Genomic DNA, 6,000 nt, shown 5'->3' with positions numbered 1-6,000 from the left:
TGGCAGAGACAGGAAGTTCTTTTATTCTAGATACGATCGTATCTTTATTTGGCAAATCATTGAACAAAACCTCTGAACTGCTGAGAAAAACTTCTTTTATATATTCCCTATCTATAAATGGCTTTCCATTTTTTGGAGTGCACTGTGCAATCTTGTAACTTCCTTCTGTAGCTTGATTTTTACTTACACTTAAGCATTTAAAAACACTGCTTTGCTTCTCACATCCTGCGACTACCTTTTTGATCGATTCAGTCTCGTCTGCTTTGTCAAGAAAGGTTTTCTTCTGCTTCATTTCAAAAGAGTTGAACACCTGATGTGTGACAAACAACACTTCCATAACAGAAAGCACAAACAGCATGGTCCTTCTTTTGAATAATCCAAATGTGTCTGTTCAAGAAGGCTGAAATGAACAAACATCTAACTTTGCTTTCTTAGGAGCTGGCATTTTGTCAAATGTACCTCTCAACACACAGCGGGGGGAAAAATTGCGACAGATGGCACATACAACATCAAACGCAGTGCGCTGCAGGGGGCCAGTGGCCGGAACTTCAGGCTGGCAGCGGGCTGAGCGGGGCCGGCGGATGGAACCCCAGGCCGGCAGCAGAGTGCCACTGAAAATCAGCTCACATGCCGCCTTTGGCACACGTGCCATAGGTTGCTGAATCCTGCCTTAACATTTCAGCCATGAAAGTCATAGGTGATTCCTATACTGTTGATGTTTTTCTGAGGACCCAAGGAATGACTTTTGGTAAAATTTTCAAAAGCACTTAAAGTGACTCAGGAGCCTAAGTCCTGTTGACCTTCAATTGGCCTTAGATTCCTAAGTCACTTAGGCACTCTTGAAATTGTTTTATAGTCCTGTAGTCTTAAAAAATTCCTGCAGTACAGGAGTGCTTTTTTTACAGGAACTCATTGGTATTCAGGACTGCAGCCTGCAGGGCAAGATCAATTTTCCAGGACTTTCTATTTAAGCATGAATTATAGAATGAGACTTTAAGGTCAGAAGGGACCATTATGATCATCTAGTCTGACCTCCTGCAAAATGCAGGCCACAGAATCTCACCCACCCACCCCTATCAAACCTGTGTCTGAGCCATTGAAGTCCTCAAATCATGGTTTAAAGACTTCAAGGTGCAGAGAATCTTCCAGTGGGATGCTTTTGTAAAGGACAAAGAGCATACTGTGTCTATGGAACAAGTTTCCCAAGGAGATCAAGTGAATCCAGAGCCTGACTGTCTTTAGGAAACCCTACAAAACCTTCTTTCTCAAAAAGGTGTATCCAACATAAGACAGACACGTTGTTGACATTGCCTTCCACCCAAAAAAACCCAACTGGCCAAAACAAATAAACCTTGAAACAAATCAAGCTTTAAAAAAATAATTGTAACCCTTTTACCAGATGGTGTAGGCAGCAACAGAAGCTGGGTTCAATATCTAGGGGTTCCTCTTAACAATACAAAACAGAACTGGCTCCATACACTCTGAGCATGGCAAAAATGTGCTGGTGGGTGTAGTGAAGCGGCCTGGCGCCCGACGGCCCCTGAGAGGGAGGAGCCAGAACAGCCACCCAGGTGGGCGGAGCCAACCCCAGAGGGGGAAGAGCCAGAGCCGCCACTCAAGTGGGCGGAGCTACCACCACCTGTTCCCGCCCCCCGGAAGTCAAGGGGCGGGACAGGAAGTATAAAAGCCCGGCCCCAACACTCAGTTGGAGCCGAGCGGCCGGAGAGGACAGACGTTCCGGCCCGAGCTCCTGCGAGACGGAGCCTACCCCGAGCCCGGTACCTGGACGCAGACGGGCCGAGCCTCCCCAGACCCAGGCACTCTAATACCCAGCGCCGCTCAAACCTCCCGCTTGGCAGGTACCCCGAGGTGGACTGGCCGAGCCTGCCCCGAGCGCGGTACCCCGAGGCGGGCCGACCGAGACTGCCCCAAGGAAGGTACCCCGAGGTGGACTGGCCGAGCCTGCCCCGAGCGCGGTACCCCGAGGCGGACCAACCGAGACTGCCCCAAGGAAGGTACCCCGAGGTGGACTGGCCGAGCCTGCCCCGAGCACGGTACACCGAGGAGCCACCCGGACCTGAGCCGGACCCGAGACCGGAGGAGCGGCCCGACCTAGACAACCCCCAGCAACCCGAGGAGCCCATGGTGTGGGACCCCGCTGCCGAGCCCAGCGAGGAGCAGGTACCCATGGAGGAGGAGGAGTTGGGAAGTAGCCCGGGGATAGCAGACCCCGAGCCTATGTCAGTGTGTTGCGGGCAGGATCCCCACTGACCCCGCGGCAGACGGACTGCTGCGGATAGGGCCCCGGGCTGGAACACAGTGGAGTGGGTGGGCCTGTGTTCCCCCCTGCCACCCCCACGTCGGGTGGCAGTCTCTCCTCCTCCCTGCCTGAGGGCCTGAGCCCCTGAACTGCGTGTGTGCTTGCTCAGTCCCTGCCTGAGGGCCTGAGCCCCTGAACTGCGTGTGTTGTTGCTCAGCCCTCCCTGAAGGCCTGAGCCTAGAACTGCTGTTGTGCTGCCCCGCCCTGCCTGAGGGCCTGGGCTTAAACCACTGACTTTGGTGCTCAGCCCTACCTGAAGGCCTGAGCCTAGAACTGCTGTTGTGCTGCCCCGCCCTGACTGAGGGCCTGGGCTTAAACCACTAACTTTGTTGCTCAGCCCTACCAGAAGGCCTGAGCCCAGAACTGCTGTTGGGCTGCCCCGCCCTGATTGAGGGCCTGGGTTTAGACTACTGACTCTGTTGCTCAGCCCTACCTGAGGGCCTGAGTTTAGACTGACTGTTTGCTGCCCCGCCCTGATTGAGGGCCTGGGCTGAATTACTGACTCTGTTGCTCAGCCCTGACAGTGGGCCTGGGCTGATTGTTTGCTGCCCCGCCCTGACCTAGGGCCTGGGTTGCCATTACCTGCCTGCTCACTCCCTGACTGAGGGACTGGAGTTGCTAAGTTTGGGGCGCTCAGCTCCTCCTGCAAGGACCTGAGCCCCCCCCCTGAACTATTGGTTAGTGCTCAGCTCCTCCCACAAGGACCTGAGCCCCTCTTCGAACCCTGGGGTATCACCCCGCTCTGAGCTAGCCTTCGGGCTTATTGAACTGTGTAAGTCCCCAGCTCCGGCTGAAGGAACCGGAGTTTAGGACGGGTCCACTGTCCCGCCCTGCCTGAGGGCGGGAACTCCTTGCAGCGGCAGGGAGCCTTTTGTTTAGCCCCTGCCAAAGGGGCGGAACCCTTAGACCTCCCGGGTACGAGGTCTGACTTGGCCGTGCAGTGAAGCGGCCTGGCGCCCGACGGCCCCTAAGAGGGCGCGACCCCCGCACCGGACTATTACAGTGGGGCATGGATCCAAAAGCATTAGCCAGATCGAGCCATGCTATGGTACATTGCCTCCATGCCCTCCTGGCCATGTCGATGGCAGTTGGAAGGACAAAGTTGTGTTTCTAACAGTCTTTGCAAGACATGATGTCCTTCTGGATGGAGCTGATGACCCCTCCCTTCATTGACCAGTCTATAATCCTAGCTGCCATGCAGCTGGCATACAGTTTGTACATGGTGGAGCGGAGAGAGATGGGTTTCCAACCCATCAGAGACTTCTTCCAGGAGCTGGGAGTATGACAGAACTGTTTGCACTTGATGAAAATGGCAGTTAGTACCAGGCAACCTGGATCTTGTTTTTTCAGGAAGTCATAGTGAATGTCATCTTTTCTTGGGGATGTGTTTTTTGTCTTCATAAGTCTGGCCATTATTTCCTGTGATGTAAAGATTTCTTTCAGGCCCCCTTCACAGCTAAGCTGGGACAGAGGATGAAGGCATCCTGCATGTCATTCTGGACTGAACTAAACTAAAACTAAAGAATCCTAAAGGCTAAGCTACAGTCGAAGGTTGACATGTGCATGCTGGATGCTCCATGTAATGCCATAGGGCAGTTGAGAAGGAACTGAGGGCGGTTAGCCTGCGCAGTTCTGTATATTCTTGGTGCAGTGCACGAGGAAGTCTAGAGTGTGTGTATGCAGGCTGAACAAGTACTGCTATCAAAAATATCCAGTTAAAGGTGCCTGTGTACCTCAACTGGAGCACCCATATGAACACTACTCAAAGAAACAGTATTTCCTTCAGAGATGTGTGATCTGTCTTTGACAGGTGTTTGTATACATGTGGTAGGTTCTAGTTACTGCATAACTGCAAAATGGCTAGGTTCAGTAGGTGTCTTCCCACAGTTTCATGGTTTGTCAATGGCTGTGGACCTGACCCTTTGGTATGGGGTAACAAGAGAAGGAATTCCTCTCAAGCATTTCTCCCTGAGAAGCAAACATTGAGCTGTGACTTACAAAGACTGTTATTGAGATTGGGCTTCTAGGGGCTTGTCTTCACTAGACTATTTCAGGCAGTTTGAGCCCTGCAGTTAAAAATAATAATAAAAAAATCATATATCGCCTGGATCAAATGTGTGGATCAAATTTACAAGCATGTTAATTACCTCAAGCTAATTGGTAATCAATTATCTCAAAGTAAAAAGCTTGGTGTAGTCATACTCCAATTCCAGGTTGCCCAGGGTTAGAAGGGATCTTAGATGTCCCCTGCATTTCTGTGCAAAGGCTAATCACAGTCCATCTCTTCACAGAATATTGACTCATACATATAAAACTAATTAAATCATGAGTTAGGGATCACAATTTCCCTACTTACTGGTTCTGTATGATCACACAGCACTGGGAATTCTCTAATTAGCCCAGACTTGCACATCATTTAGATGTGAAGGATGAGATAGAAAGGTCAAAATGCAGAGACACACAAAAAGCATGATTTCCATCTATTTGGATATTAGTCATAATAGCTTGTGACTCTCTAGGAGAAATCAGAGGGTCTCTATTATTATTTCTAAAAGCAAAAACTGAACCAGAAGAACAGGAGTCTGTATACAAAGTGGTCTGTTAAAAAAATTACATCATTGAAATATTTTGTCTTAACTAATCAGGAATTTTGGTGTTTTATTTTGGCTTTTTTGAATAGTTGTTTCAAAGTATTGCAGCATGTATGACATAAACCTACTTCTGCAGCAAGGCAGAAGTGTGGGTCAGTGGAAAGCATAAATCAGGCTATGTGCCTCGCGAATAAAGAATGAAGTAAAGAATGCAGGAGAGTCTCTTTCTAAGATTGATACAAAAAGGGAGGAAAAATGTAAGAGGACTTGCTCATTGCTTTATTGTCATAATATTTCAGACTTGTCTGGCATCTTCCACCATAGTTGTCAAAGAGCTGTAGGGAGCTGAGTTAATATTATCCTTATTTTACACATATGATAACTGAAGCAGACTGCTTGTGACTTGCCAAAGTTCACAGAATGTCAGTGGTAGTGAGAAACAGAACTTTCAAAAAGGATGTTGATAAATTGGACAGGGTTCAGGGACGAGCCACAGGAATGATTAAAGGATTAGAAAACATGCCTTATAGCAGTGGTTTTCAACCTTTTTTCATTTGCAGACCCCTAAAACATTTCTAATGGAAGTGTGGACCCCTTAGGAAATTCAACCTGTGGTCCGTGGATCCCTACTGTAGAAGTCTTCGACTGAAAACTGACTGAACAGAATTCAACTATAAATGCTGCATGTGCCCAACACGGCATTTGATGCTGTCATAACTATAAAGGGAAGGGTGAGAGCTCTCCTGTGTACAGTGCTATGGAATCCCTCCTAGCCAGAGACTCCAAATCCTTTTACCTGTAAAGGGTTAAGAAGCTCGGGTAACCTGGCTGACACCTGACCCCAAGGACCAATAAGGGGACAAGATACTTTCAAATCTTGGGGGGGGGGAAAGGCTTTTGTGTGTGTCCTTTGTTTAAGGGGTTGTTCGCTCTTGGGACTGAGAGGGACCAGACATCAATCCAGGTTCTCCCCATCTTTCTAAACAAGTCTCTCTTATTTCAAAATTGTAAGTAAAAGCCAGGCAAGGCGTCTTAGATTTACTTTGTTTTTCTCAACTTGTAAATGTACCTTTTACTAGAGTGCTTATC

The sequence above is a fragment of the Emys orbicularis genome, chromosome 3 (assembly GCF_028017835.1).
Source record: "Emys orbicularis isolate rEmyOrb1 chromosome 3, rEmyOrb1.hap1, whole genome shotgun sequence".
NCBI classification, from domain to species: domain Eukaryota; kingdom Metazoa; phylum Chordata; order Testudines; family Emydidae; genus Emys; species Emys orbicularis.
Note: the sequence above shows the minus strand (reverse complement) of the source record.